Here is a 15,153-nt window from a genome sequence, read left to right on the forward strand (position 1 = left end):
AGAGGGGATGTGTAACATCCCAGAGTTATGTTACAAAACTCTTTTGCCCCGCTACAACCGGTTAAGTGTATCTGCATTGTCATCCTGTGTAATTTAACATCACATCCTCACAAATGTGCATTGAAATCCTTGTAAATGTAAATTGCTGTAATTTACAAGGACACCAGCAGGTGGCAGCAATGTGTTTAGCAGGGCCTTAGTAACAATTTAGCATATCTAGAGTGGAATAGTACATTCCAGTTTAGCTCCCCCCTCTGTGAGCAGAGTGGGCTCGCCTATGTCCTGCCTCATGGGGAGGGAAAGAAGTTCAGTTAGTGTGCCAGCCACACCTGCTTGGGGAAGGCTGTGCTGGGAGGGGCTCCCAGTTATAGGGATCCCAACCCAGGTGGGGAAAGGGACTTCTGCAAACAGAGACTGCCCTATGCCCGGTCCACAAGAATATTGGTGCCAGCCGGTCAGTAGGTTGCCAGACCCCGGTTATCAAAACATTAGGAAACAGCGATGCCTGCATTGTCAGAGGTATGGACACATTGCAAAGGACTGCCGTCAGTTAAGCGGGTATCCCCTGAGGTCGAGGACCGCCCCTCAGGAGGAAGAATACTAGGTCCCAAAGATCCAGCCTTTATGCCAAGGTATGTGGGCGCCCGCCCCGTGGTGGAAGTTGACATCAACGGAGGGAAGTTTCCTGCTTTAATTGATACTGGATCTCAAGTGACTACCATCCGCCAAGCAGCATTTGACACATGCTGAAACGGAGCCCAACTGATACAACCTCCTGAATCTTGGCTCCAGATCATAGCTACCAATGGCAAACCATACTGAACTCTCATGCCAAGGGGTAGTCAGATTCAGGTCCCAGATGATGACAATTGCCCTGTGGTCCTGGGAATGAATGTACTCAGCAATTGCTACTCTGAAGTGCTGAAAGTCTTAAAGAAAACCCTGCTGACTACATCCCATGAAACTCAATGGGTTATACACCAGACCATTCGAGTGCTAGCCGCCCAACAAAAATTCAGCAATCAACGGGCAAAATCTGCCATGTCCGCATCAAGGATGCTCACCCTATCAAACTCCAGCCTGGAGCAGAGACTCTGATATGGTGCAAGGCTTGCATCGGTATCCAAAGTCAAGATTATCAGTGTCACGGATGATGTTGCAGATAGCTGGAAGTAATGAATAAACGTCCGACTGGCTTGATCCCAAACTAAGGAGCATATAGGTGACCCCTATAAAAACCCTAAGAGCTCACCCTGACTGCTAAGCACATACAAGGGTGTCAAAGGTAGACGATTGTATGCCCACGTACCTAAGACTGTGTGACACCTGAAAACCCTATAATAGTGAGGGGACACGACCACCGGCTCCCTGCACTTCATACGGAGGGAGGCAGGGTCACCTAGAATCAAGCCAGCAAGCAAACACAATACATGAAAGGACTTATCTGAACAAGCAGCTCCAGAAGCCTCCAGCACTGAACACTTCATCGAGGAAGTAGTATAAACCGCAAAGTGAGGCAGTATGGGAGGGAATAAAAAGGAAAGAGGATTAGTCTAAATAGGTGACACCTGGGAGAAGGAAATGAGATGAGAAAGTGAAACCAAAACAAAGAACATCATGCAAGAGGTAGAGAAGGACGTCTGTCAGCCCTTCTCACAGAACTGGCAGTGACAATCAGGCCCTTGTGGAGCAAATACATCTTCAGGATCACCCCCTTGTCCTAGCCGCCAGGAGCATGGTCACCGTGTCCCAAGGAAAGGTACCCATACACTTAATCAATCTGGGTGATGAAGCTGTGAAACTAAAAAAGCACTATCCAGTGGCCTGCCTATACTACATCCGTCAGCAGGATATCCTGGATTATCCCACTCTGGACTATGGTCAGACTCGCTTAATACAGCACACCATTCCAACCGGCACTCATCCTCCAATCAAAGAGAGATACCGACCAACCCCTTCTGCCATGTACCAGCAAGTGAAGAAGATGGTGCAGGATATGAAGACAGCTAATGTCATCCAGGATAGTCACAGCCCCTGGGCTGCCCCCTTGGTTCTGGTAAAGAAGAAGGATGGAACCATCCATTTTTGTGTGGACTACCGTAAGATCAACAACATTACGCACAAGGATTCGTACCCCCTGCCACGAATTGAAGAATCCCTGGCAGCTCTGGGATCTGCTGCTTACTTTTCAACTCTGGATCTAACCAGTGGCTATTGGCAAGTTCCCATGGCACCAGAAGATAAAGAAAAAACAGCTTTCGCCACCCCAATTGGTCTGTTCGAGTTCAACAACATGCCATTCAGGCTATGCAAGGCCCCTGGGACATTTCAGAGACTCATGGAAAGATGTCTTGGACACAAAAACGTTGAGACTGTGTTGTTGTACCTGGATGATGTGATCATCTACTCTAAGACCTACGAGGAGCATTTACAGCACCTGGCAGAAGTGTTCCAGACTTTGATCCAACATGGACTGAAAGTGAAACCTTCAAAGTGTCACTTATTGAAGCCCCAAGTGAAATATCTGGGACATGTTGTGAGTGCAGAAGGCGTGAGACCGGACCCTGACAAGATAGCAGCAGTACAAAGCTAGCCGACTCCCAAAACAGTCATAGGTCAAGAGCTTCCTCGGATTTGCAAGTTACTATCGGAGATTTATCACGCACTTTGCTTTGATTACGGAACCTATCCAGGAGCTTGTGAAAGGTCACCCTAAAGGATGTCAGAATTCCAAGATACCAGTGGAGTGGAATGAAGAGAGAGAAGCTGCTTTCCAACTGTTGAAAGAAAAACTTACAGAACCTCCAGACCTGGGTTATCCTGACTACAGCCTACCATTTTGCCTCTATACTGATGCAAGTAAGAAAAATTTGGGACCTGTATTATCACAGACACAAGCTGGAACTGAGTCATTGTCTATGCCAGCAGATCTTTACGAGAGCCAGAGCGGAATGACCATAACTACAGCTCGTTCAAACTGGAGTTCTTAGCCTTGGTCTGGGCTGTAACTGAGAAATTCAAGGACTACTTAGCTGCTACACCTTTCACGGTCTACACCGACAATAATCCGCTAGCTCACTTGAACACTGCAAGTCTGGGAGCTATAGAACAAAGATGGGCCTCTAGACTGGCGAACTTCAACTTTACCATTAAGTACCGAACTGGGAAATTTAATGATAATGTCGACGCTTTTTCTAGGCTACCTGCCCAGGAAGAACCAATTTCTACTGATGATCAGTGAGAAGATGTGGAGATGCCAATATTCTACTCCCGATTTGCCCGACAGGAGGCCCTACACACTAGGCGCCCGACCTCTAAAGTCACTTGTTTTCCACAGACCTGTGACCCCTCACCTCTAGTTGAGGAAGAGCTCTGGATTAAACTACAATCGGAGAGCAGAGCCATTGGAGAACTGTTGGATTATTTTTACAGCGGGCGCATACCGGAGAGAATTCGACGGCGGAGAGCTGACTCAGAGTTAGTTCACCTCTGGCGACAACGGAAACGACTCTTCCTACAAAGAGACCTACTCAGGAAAACGCTTGATCCAGTCAAGGTCTGGTCACTTTGAAATCCAAAAAACGGAAGCCACCATCAGACGACGTTTCTACTGGATTGGCATGAGAAGTGACATTGAAACCTGGTGTCGACAGTGTCCCACCTGTGCGGTGGCAAAAGGGGAAAGACATGATCAGCGAGCCCCCCTTCATCCAATAGTGAGTAAAGGTCCTCTTGAAATCGTGGCAATCGACCATGTGAAACTGGAACCCAGCAGATCCGGGTATGTCTATGCTATGACAATCATAGACCACTATACCAAGTTTGTTGTGGCTGTACCTGTAAAGGACTTAACTGCAAAAACTACAGCTGCTGCCATGTGGTAGAGCTTCATTCTGCGATATGGTTGTCCTGACAAAATACTTACTGATCAGGAATCTGCATTCGAGTCTCAGTTATTCTATGAACTTTGTGCCTTGTACAACTGCAAAAAACTGAGAACTACCGTATACCACCCTCAGGGAAATGGGCTGTGCGAAAAAATTATCAGACACTGATCATCATGCTCAAGGCTGTACCGCCTCACCAGAGGGCTGAATGGCCATTACTCCTCCCTGAACTAGTGTACCTGTACAACAATACAACCCATTGCTCCACTGGGTACACTCCATACTACCTCATATTCGGAAGACATGGCCGTCTACCCACAGATCTTGCCCTTGACGTCCCTGTGCCGGACGCTGAACCACTCATTCCCCAATCCGAGTGGGTCAAAGAGCATCAGAAACACCTGGAGGACGCCAAAGAAATAGTGGACTCTAAAATAGAGAAGGCTCAACAAAAACAGGACTTTGATATGCATGCACATGCTGAGAACAATCACCCTGTAAGTAAACTGGATAGTCGCTGGGAGCGTGAGCCATATACAATAGTGGCCATCCCCTCATCAGAGGTCTACGAAATCCAGAGAGAGGATAAAGGTACTCAGCGAGTCCATCATAACATGCTTAAGAAATGCCTACAGGAACCTGTTCAGGAGCAGCCAAGAGAAGAGGATACATCACCTGAGCTGCCATTGTCTTCAGAAAGTGAGACTCCAACAGAGTTGCCTTCCATGCTTGACCCCCTTCAGTGGTTCTTTCAGCCTCTAATCCGAGTCCTGATGCCAGTTGCAGAGACCACTGCACCTATGGAACCAAGTTCATCGGCTGATCCTCCTTCACAAGGCCCAGACTCTATTTCAGCCCTCGGTGACTCTGGATTATCCTTGCGGAGATTCCAACGGACCAACAAGGGTGTGCCACCTATCCGTTATAGGGAATTCTCAAAGTAATTATTTAGTTACAGAGACTACAGGAGCCAAGCCATGGACACATTTTGACTGGTAAGCAACATTGCCTACTGTTTATTGTTGACATTTTTGGCATTTTTCATCTCACCTTTTTGTGTCTGGACTTAATGGAATCCATCTATCAGCCAAACCATGCTTTATATTGGATTACAAATTATTTTTGATTTTCGTGTTTTTTCCTACTTGATACAAGTTATGCAACGTTACAAGCTTGCATCCAAAGAAAGGACTCAAAAGTCTACCCGAGCTCTTTGTGGCTTATACTGTTTAAATATTGCACTAATTTTGCTTACATGTTTACAGGTTGAGCATTGTTCAAGTACTTGTGCCCATTGTATGGACTCTTTTACAGATGCCGCAATGTGAATTTATGCACTGTTTGTGAAACTGCACTAACTTTTGCCAAAGATGGTTATTCCTCTCCCTCCTAAGCATAAGCCGAGGGCGGCTTAACTCAAAGTAAGGGGGAATGTAACATCCCAGAGTTATGTTACGAAACTCTTGCCCCGCTACAACCTGTTAAGTGTATCTGCATTGTCATCCTGTGTAATTTAACATTACATCCTCATGAATGTGCATTGAAACCCTTGTAAATGTAAGTTGCTGTAATTTCCATGTACACCAGCAGGTGGCAGCAATGTGTTTAGCAGGGCCCTAATAACAGTTTAGCCTATCTAGACTGGAAAAGTACAATCCAGTTTAGCTGCCCCTCTTTGAGCACAGTGGGCTCTCCCATGTCCTGCCTCATGAGGAGGGAAGGAAGTTCAGTTAGTGTGCCAGCCACCCCTGCTTGGGGAAGGCTGTGCCGGGAGGAGCTCCCAGTTCTAGGGATCCCAACCCAGGATCTTGTCTTGGCTGAGACCAAAGATCATCATTCCAAGCCTGAGTCCTTCAGCCTCAGCTGGTGACAAGCAAGCAGCCATCTCCAGTATTCCAGGAAGAACCATACCCTGTGAGCACAACTGTGAGTACCGTCAAGAGACCAGGAGAAGCCAAATTCCTCCTCAGCTAGACAGTTCCTAACACAGTAGAAGACAGATATATAGATTTCTGCCACATTACAGAGCCACAAGCAGACAACTTATCCTGCAAGAGAGCTTCAGGCACATGATAGAAGCAGAAGATAGATTCCTGCCATACATTGCCAATACCTGCTGGGACTTGCGCACGCTGCAATTGGCGTCACAAACAAAAACTATTAACTATAATTTACACCTGACCCAGTCATTGCATATTATAGCGTCAGTGTGCATAACCCCAATCCGGCTTGCTGCAGATACAGGATGAAATCAGTGGACTCCTGATCCTCTTGTCAGTGGGTGATCTCATCGGGGTTTGCCAATTAATTAAGGCCTCCGACACCAGCATGGCGAAGGGAAAAACCCAGCGCCATTATATGCGGATCGTTAATGGGGTAATGGATGAACTAGTCGAAACTGAAAGTGAGGAGACAGTGACACAATTTCTGCAAGCAACGAAAAGATTCATTAGCGAGCTAGAGAAGAAGAGGGACAGTGCGGAAGTCCAAAGCTTCAATGAGAAAGACCCCCAACCAGAACAGCAATTAGCCAACTTTAAACAACAGTATAACACTATGCAGGAGAAGTTCCAGGAAACATCCAGAATAATTGAGAAACAGATTAAGGAACTGAGTACCAAAAGTAAAGATTCAAATGACAGTCAGCCAAAACCAGAGCCAGCTCCGCTTACTCAGAGACTACACCATGGTTAGCTTGCCAATCAGAAAAGACTTCAAGATCACAGGCCAGATTGGAGAAAAGGAGCAGAAGGATAAGCTGTCTTACACCAATCTGATGCACCAAATCGACCTGGGACTCCAGAAAGGGTATCCTGAGACTGAGAGGTATGCTGGAGATGAAAAATGGACTGACTCTAGTGCAACTTTTTTTTTTTTCTCTTTATATTTTAAATGCTTATAATTTACAAATATTCAGTAACTCCATTTTAGTTTGCTACATCTCTTTTCAATATAAACAATAATACAATTGATATCATCCCTCCTGCTGCTTAGTGCACTCCTGCTTAGTGCACTTCTCCTATTCTCCTACCTATTCCCCACAATGCCATCCCAAACCCCCATCCACTCCCCGGGTCTGTCACTGACGCCAGTTCTTAGTCCAGCCATCTCTGCCACCTTCTAACAAACTTATCCTTCTTCCTAATTAACACCAGATGAAATTCTTCTCAAACCAGCGAAAATCTAGTCAGATTCTCCTATTCCTTTACCGTAGGGACCGCCCCATCTCACCAATGTGCCACAATACATTTCCTAGCATAGAATAACAGTTTAGAGGCTACTTCTTGATCTTTGGAGGTGACCATTCTATCCATCACCCCCAGAATGCATGTCTCAAAACTGAAAGGAAGTTTAAACAAATGATAGTCCTCTATTTTTTCCTTCACATTCCTCCAGAATTGCTGAATCTTTAAACATGTCTAAAGTATATGAATGTCATCTGCTCCTACTTCACTGCATTTTTTACAGCCAAATTGTTTAGATTCATAACATTTTATTAACAACTTCGGGGAGTAATATAATCGGTAAATTTGTTAAATTGCATAATTCTATATGAGAAGTTGTTTAAAAGTTTATTTTTAGATTGTATATCCTTTTCCCCAAATTCTTCCCGTTGCAAGTTAAAATCCTCTTGCCATCTATAATTTAGAGTAGTTATAGCTTTTTTATTTGTCTTATGCTGTAACAGATTTCCATATACTTTGGAAATCAGTCTCCTCCCTGGCACTAGGTAAAAATATCCTCTAACGGTCGTGGGGGGGGGGGTTATTTGTGTACCTTTTCCGAGCGCCGCACGCAGAGCTTGTTTCAACTGAAGATAAAAGAGAGTCAGATCTTTATTTCCAATACTGTATTCATTTTTAAGATCTTGATAGGTTATTATATCCCCCTCTCTCCATATCTGACCCAATTTAAATATTCCATATTTCAACCAGATCTTTTGTTCAATTAATTTAAGTACCTTTAAGTGAATATTGTCCTATAACAAAGTATCTGAATGTATTTCCTTTTGAGAGCACAGTTTTTTTTTATCATGTTCCAAGATTTATTCCATAGGTCAAATATAGATATTTTATCAGTTTGTTGATTTGACAATATATCTGCTTCTACTAATTGGAAAATATAAAAATTTTCTAACCTTTTTATTAATCTGTGTCACCATATTCTTATACCTACTTGTCTTACTCCATATTAGCATATTTCTAATCTGTCCAGCAACAAAATAGAGTTCCAAATCTGGAACTGATAGTCCACCCTTTCTCTCATGGATATATAATATCTGTCCCCTTATCCTCGGTTTTTTACCTCGCCAAATCAAGTCTGTTATTAGAGTGGCTATTGTTTTAAAGTTACTTCTGGGGATTATTATCGGGGGATTCCAAAATAAGTAATTTAAAGAGGGTAATATAGTCATTTTAACCAGTGAGATACGTCCTGCCATCGAAATATGTATTTTTTTTTCCAACTTCTATTTTCTTTCGCAACTCCTGTAATTTAGGGAGCACATTCAACTGTATATAATTCTCGGGACTAGTTGTTATCTGAATACCTAGATATTTAACCGGTTCTCGACTCTCTTTAACTTCTAATAATCCTGGTACAAAACCATTCAAAGGATCAATCGGGATGCAGGCCGACTTGGACTAGTTTATATTCAGTCCAGAATATTTACTATAATCTTCAAATACCCGAAATATCTTCCTAAGTGAACCATGAGTTCCCACAAACAGTATAATATCATCTGCATACAGAGAAATGTTTTCTGCATAAGCTCCAAATCTAAAGCCTACAATTGGTTTATCTTGTCTAATTATATCAGCTAGTGGTTCCATAGCTATAGCAAATAGCAACGGAGATAGGGGGAAGCCCTTCCTACCCCCCCTACCAATAGATATTTTATCTGAATATTCGCCATTCATTAGTGCAACTTAGACGAATCTTGAAAAGTCACTACAAGGAGGAGAATGTCTCCAGCAACTCCTCAACATTTCCCAAAAGAGCAATAAAAATCCCCAGAATTTCCTGTTCAGAGCGATTGAATTGAAAGATCCGTTGCTATTTGTCTCCCAAGGGGAAGGCTTGGATGAACATTTCGGGACTGAGCTGATACAGAAGAAATTTCTAAGATCAGTGGGTACGGGACTGAGAAATGATCACATCAAATTCCAATTAAAGCAGTATTTAGATGACCCTTCCATTCCAGATGAGGTGCTCATAGAGAAAACGAATGGAGATGGAAAGGGAACAGAAACAAAAGAAATCTCAGTACAGCAGTTCAACGCCTTACAGTGTCCTTAGGGACCAAGTGTCCAGATGACAACTGTCGTCACAACACCTTAGTCTCCATCACAGGCAAGTAGCCCAACGATTCAACAGCTGTCTAAGAGCAACTCTGAACTGGAAAAGCTGATGCTACAGATGCAAAAAGAAATGATAGAGATAAAGACACTTATCCAAGAATCGAGAACCCGACGAGACCGTGAATTCCAATTGACTCAGGTAACAGGGGGTACGAGCAAAGGATGTTGTCAATCCTGTAAGAGGACCGGTCAGAGAAGTGCCTGTGATCATTGCTTCAACTGTGGATGATCTAGACATAGAGCAAGGGATTGACAAATGGCTAAATTGACTAAGCCAGTTAAACGGGAGAGGGTTGCTGTCAAGGGACCGACAGTAACCTGTCCTTGAACCAACCCTGTGTCCCAAAGTGCTACTCTTGTCGGTAGCAAATCAGAAAGCTCCAAAACCACCATCAGTGCCACGGCTGGTAGGGGAAATCCAAACTCCTTTCAAAGAGTTCTCAACAGCTATAACCAAAGATCCCTTCAGACGGCTGAGCAAGTACCAACTCACATGGACGGTGTTACCATGAGACCAAATAGCAAGGTACTAAGTCTCGTTGGAAAAAGGTGCCTTGTGAACTGTCAAATAGACAATACTCCTGTCCAAGCCCTATCAGACACCGGCTCTCAGGTGAGCATTATCAATGAGAACTGGAGACAGCGGGTTCTGACACATACAGTGCTCCGATCTTTTGAAGAATTGCTGGGGCCAGGAGTCCTCCTTGGGAAGGCAGACAACAATATTGAAATTTCTTTCTCCGGGTGGATTGAGGTGGTTATTCAACTAACAGCGGGAAGTAACAACACCAAACAGATAGTAGTGCCATTTGTGTTATCGGCAGATGAGAAAGTCGCAGAGACGCCAATCATCGGGTATAATGTCATAGAAGAACTCTTCAAGGAGATAGCGGTAAAGGGAAGGAGAACCATTGCAGGGTTCGTGGATTTACTAGGAACCGCCTTGGAACCGCATTTGTGTACCTTTTCCGAGCGCCGCACGCAGAGCTTGTTTCAACTGAAGATAAAAGAGAGTCAGATCTTTATTTCCCATACTGTATTCATTTTTAAGATCTTGATAGGTTATTATATCCCCCTCTCTCCATATCTGACCCAATTTAAATATTCCATATTTCAACCAGATCTTTTGTTCAATTAATTTAAGTACCTTTAAGTGAATATTGTCCTATAACAAAGTATCTGAATGTATTTCCTTTTGAGAGCACAGTTTTTTTTTATCATGTTCCAAGATTTATTCCATAGGTCAAATATAGATATTTTATCAGTTTGTTGATTTGACAATATATCTGCTTCTACTAATTGGAAAATATAAAAATTTTCTAACCTTTTTATTAATCTGTGTCACCATATTCTTATACCTACTTGTCTTACTCCATATTAGCATATTTCTAATCTGTCCAGCAACAAAATAGAGTTCCAAATCTGGAACTGATAGTCCACCCTTTCTCTCATGGATATATAATATCTGTCCCCTTATCCTCGGTTTTTTACCTCGCCAAATCAAGTCTGTTATTAGAGTGGCTATTGTTTTAAAGTTACTTCTGGGGATTATTATCGGGGGATTCCAAAATAAGTAATTTAAAGAGGGTAATATAGTCATTTTAACCAGTGAGATACGTCCTGCCATCGAAATATGTATTTTTTTTCCAACTTCTATTTTCTTTCGCAACTCCTGTAATTTAGGGAGCACATTCAACTGTATATAATTCTCGGGACTAGTTGTTATCTGAATACCTAGATATTTAACCGGTTCTCGACTCTCTTTAACTTCTAATAATCCTGGTACAAAACCATTCAAAGGATCAATCGGGATGCAGGCCGACTTGGACTAGTTTATATTCAGTCCAGAATATTTACTATAATCTTCAAATACCCGAAATATCTTCCTAAGTGAACCATGAGTTCCCACAAACAGTATAATATCATCTGCATACAGAGAAATGTTTTCTGCATAAGCTCCAAATCTAAAGCCTACAATTGGTTTATCTTGTCTAATTATATCAGCTAGTGGTTCCATAGCTATAGCAAATAGCAACGGAGATAGGGGGAAGCCCTTCCTACCCCCCCTACCAATAGATATTTTATCTGAATATTCGCCATTCATTAGTGCAACTTAGACGAATCTTGAAAAGTCACTACAAGGAGGAGAATGTCTCCAGCAACTCCTCAACATTTCCCAAAAGAGCAATAAAAATCCCCAGAATTTCCTGTTCAGAGCGATTGAATTGAAAGATCCGTTGCTATTTGTCTCCCAAGGGGAAGGCTTGGATGAACATTTCGGGACTGAGCTGATACAGAAGAAATTTCTAAGATCAGTGGGTACGGGACTGAGAAATGATCACATCAAATTCCAATTAAAGCAGTATTTAGATGACCCTTCCATTCCAGATGAGGTGCTCATAGAGAAAACGAATGGAGATGGAAAGGGAACAGAAACAAAAGAAATCTCAGTACAGCAGTTCAACGCCTTACAGTGTCCTTAGGGACCAAGTGTCCAGATGACAACTGTCGTCACAACACCTTAGTCTCCATCACAGGCAAGTAGCCTAACGATTCAACAGCTGTCTAAGAGCAACTCTGAACTGGAAAAGCTGATGCTACAGATGCAAAAAGAAATGATAGAGATAAAGACACTTATCCAAGAATCGAGAACCCGACGAGACCGTGAATTCCAATTGACTCAGGTAACAGGGGGTACGAGCAAAGGATGTTGTCAATCCTGTAAGAGGACCGGTCAGAGAAGTGCCTGTGATCATTGCTTCAACTGTGGATGATCTAGACATAGAGCAAGGGATTGACAAATGCCTAAATTGACTAAGCCAGTTAAACGGGAGAGGGTTGCTGTCAAGGGACCGACAGTAACCTGTCCTTGAACCAACCCTGTGTCCCAAAGTGCTACTCTTGTCGGTAGCAAATCAGAAAGCTCCAAAACCACCATCAGTGCCACGGCTGGTAGGGGAAATCCAAACTCCTTTCAAAGAGTTCTCAACAGCTATAACCAAAGATCCCTTCAGACGGCTGAGCAAGTACCAACTCACATGGACGGTGTTACCATGAGACCAAATAGCAAGGTACTAAGTCTCGTTGGAAAAAGGTGCCTTGTGAACTGTCAAATAGACAATACTCCTGTCCAAGCCCTATCGGACACCGGCTCTCAGGTGAGCATTATCAATGAGAACTGGAGACAGCGGGTTCTGACACATACAGTGCTCCGATCTTTTGAAGAATTGCTGGGGCCAGGCGTCCTCCTTGGGAAGGCAGACAACAATATTGAAATTTCTTTCTCCGGGTGGATTGAGGTGGTTATTCAACTAACAGCGGGAAGTAACAACACCAAACAGATAGTAGTGCCATTTGTGTTATCGGCAGATGAGAAAGTCGCAGAGACGCCAATCATCGGGTATAATGTCATAGAAGAACTCTTCAAGGAGATAGCGGTAAAGGGAAGGAGAACCATTGCAGGGTTCGTGGATTTACTAGGAACCGCCTTGGAATTGCCAACCCCCAAAGCAGAAGTCCTGGTGAGTCAGCTACAAGCCAGCCTGAAAAAAACAAGTGGTACTGCGCTAAAGACTGGTACCAAGAGCCAAAGAATTCCGGCAAACACTGTGACGTTTCTCAGATGCAGGGCTCACGCCAAACCAGCCTTGCAAGATAAGACGGTCTTGTTTACACCCGATGAGGCTCATGACTTGCCAGAAGGACTGTATATCGGGGAGACGTTAGTGTCACTCAAAAAGGGACAATTCTCCAAACTATCCATTCCGGTTTGGAACACCACCAAGTGAGACGTTATCTTACCAAGTCAGACTAGGATTGGGTGCCTCGAGACCATCAAGACAACATACCCAGCTCAGGTGAAACCAAAAGAATCAGTGAGTGTGGCAACTCACTCGGTGACTCATAGTCAACAGTCATACAGATCAGAGCTGGAAGGTCGAGTGGATAATTTAAACACTATTGGTATACACATAGCGGTCCATTTGGACCAATTAGCGTCTTTTTTCATGTGCTACTGATATCTAAAACTTCACTTTTATTCAGATCTTTTTATTAAAATACTTTAACAATATACTGGAAAGGGTTAAATTTCCCAGTGATTGCAGATCACCTCCTTAACTTGGTAGCCTGCTGTTGTTTTAGTCTTTGACAGCAGCATGCTAGCTAGTCACTACAGCTTTGGTCTATTGCCACTTTGATCAGTTGCCTGTATTCCTGCATTCACTGTATCACTGTGCTAGCTAATATTTCCTCCTCTCAAGGAGTCCCTTTTCTGCTTAATCACTGTTCTAAAAACACACACACATAGATCTCCTGCCACCCTTTTTGAACCAAGGACCTCTTGATATGAAGTCAAATTATTAGCTATATGCATTTGACTGCATATCATATTAGGAGAAAATATTAGCTAGCACAGCGATACAGTGAATGCAGGAATACAGGCAACTGATCAAAGTGGCAATAGACTAAAGCTGTAGTCTTAGAAGTTTTAGATATCAGTAGCACATGAAAAAAGACGCTGATTGGTCCAAAGGGACCGCTATGTGTATACCAATAAAGTAATCGTCGTACATGTGCTAGGAGGTTTATGATTATACAATAGTGTTGATAATTTAAACACGAGTCAGTCACCGGTAAGCTATGCTCATCGAGAACACTGGGATCCTCCACCAGTGCCTATATAAAAACACCTACAGGAGGAAGATCAACAGATAGTCAAGACAATGCTAAGGGAGGAATGTCACTTCTTCGCTAAAGAAGATTCTGACGTCGGATGCATCCCTTCTCTACAATTACAACTGCGCCTCAAAGACAATACACCGGTTAGAAGAACTTACATGTCCGTGCCTAGGCCACTACACCAGGAGGTGAAAGAATATCTGCAGGATTTGCTGAACTGCGGATGGATTGCAGAGTCATAATCATCATACTCTTCACCCATTATATGTGTGAGAAAGAAGGACGGTAGTTTAAGACTGTGTTGCGACTACAGGGAGTTAAACCAGAAGTCCATCCCGGATCGCCATCTAATCCCTAGGATCCAAGACATGCTGGACAGCCTAGGAGGAAGTTCATGGTTTTCGGTGCTAGACCAAGGGAAAGCCCACCATCAAGGATTTGTAGAAGAATCCAGTCGACCATTGACTGCCTTCATCACACCGTGGGGTCTGTATGAGTGGATCAGAATCCCCTTTGGCCTTAGCTCTGTGGAAGCTGAATTTCAACTCAGCATGGAAACTTGTCTAATGGGACTGAGGGATGAGGTCTGTCTGCCGTACCTAGATGACTAGATGATCTACTAGTTGAAGAAATAGCTAAAATGACAATGAAAGGAGAAGTTATCATTATGGGAGATTTCAATCTTCCAGATATAAACTGGAAAACCAAAATAGCAAGTTCTACCCGGAGTACAGATATTCTAAATTCCCTACTGGGGTTATCCCTACAACAAATGGTTTAGGAGCCAACCCGGAGGGAGGCCATTTTGGATTTGGTATTCACAAATGGGGATTCGGTATATGATGTCATTGTAGGCGAAACCTTGGGATCTAGTGATCACCAGTCAGTGTGGTTTAATATAAGAACTGTGAAAGAGTCCCACCACACAAAAACAAAAGTTTTAGATTTTAGAAAAACAGACTTTTCAAAAATGAAATTAGTCATAAATGAGTCCTTATCAGACTGGAAGGGATTACATGGAGTCCAGGAGAAATGGGACTACATAAAAGGTGCATTATTGAAGGCAACAGAAAATTGCATTAGACTTGTCAGTAAAAGCAAAAAAAGGAAGAGACCACTGTGGTACTCAGCAGAAGTGGCCCAAATAATTAAAAATAAAAAGCTAGCATTTTGTAATTATAAAAAAAACCCAGAGCAATGAAGATAAGGAAATCTACAAGATCAGG

The sequence above is a fragment of the Bufo gargarizans genome, chromosome 3 (assembly GCF_014858855.1).
Source record: "Bufo gargarizans isolate SCDJY-AF-19 chromosome 3, ASM1485885v1, whole genome shotgun sequence".
Lineage (NCBI taxonomy): Eukaryota > Metazoa > Chordata > Amphibia > Anura > Bufonidae > Bufo > Bufo gargarizans.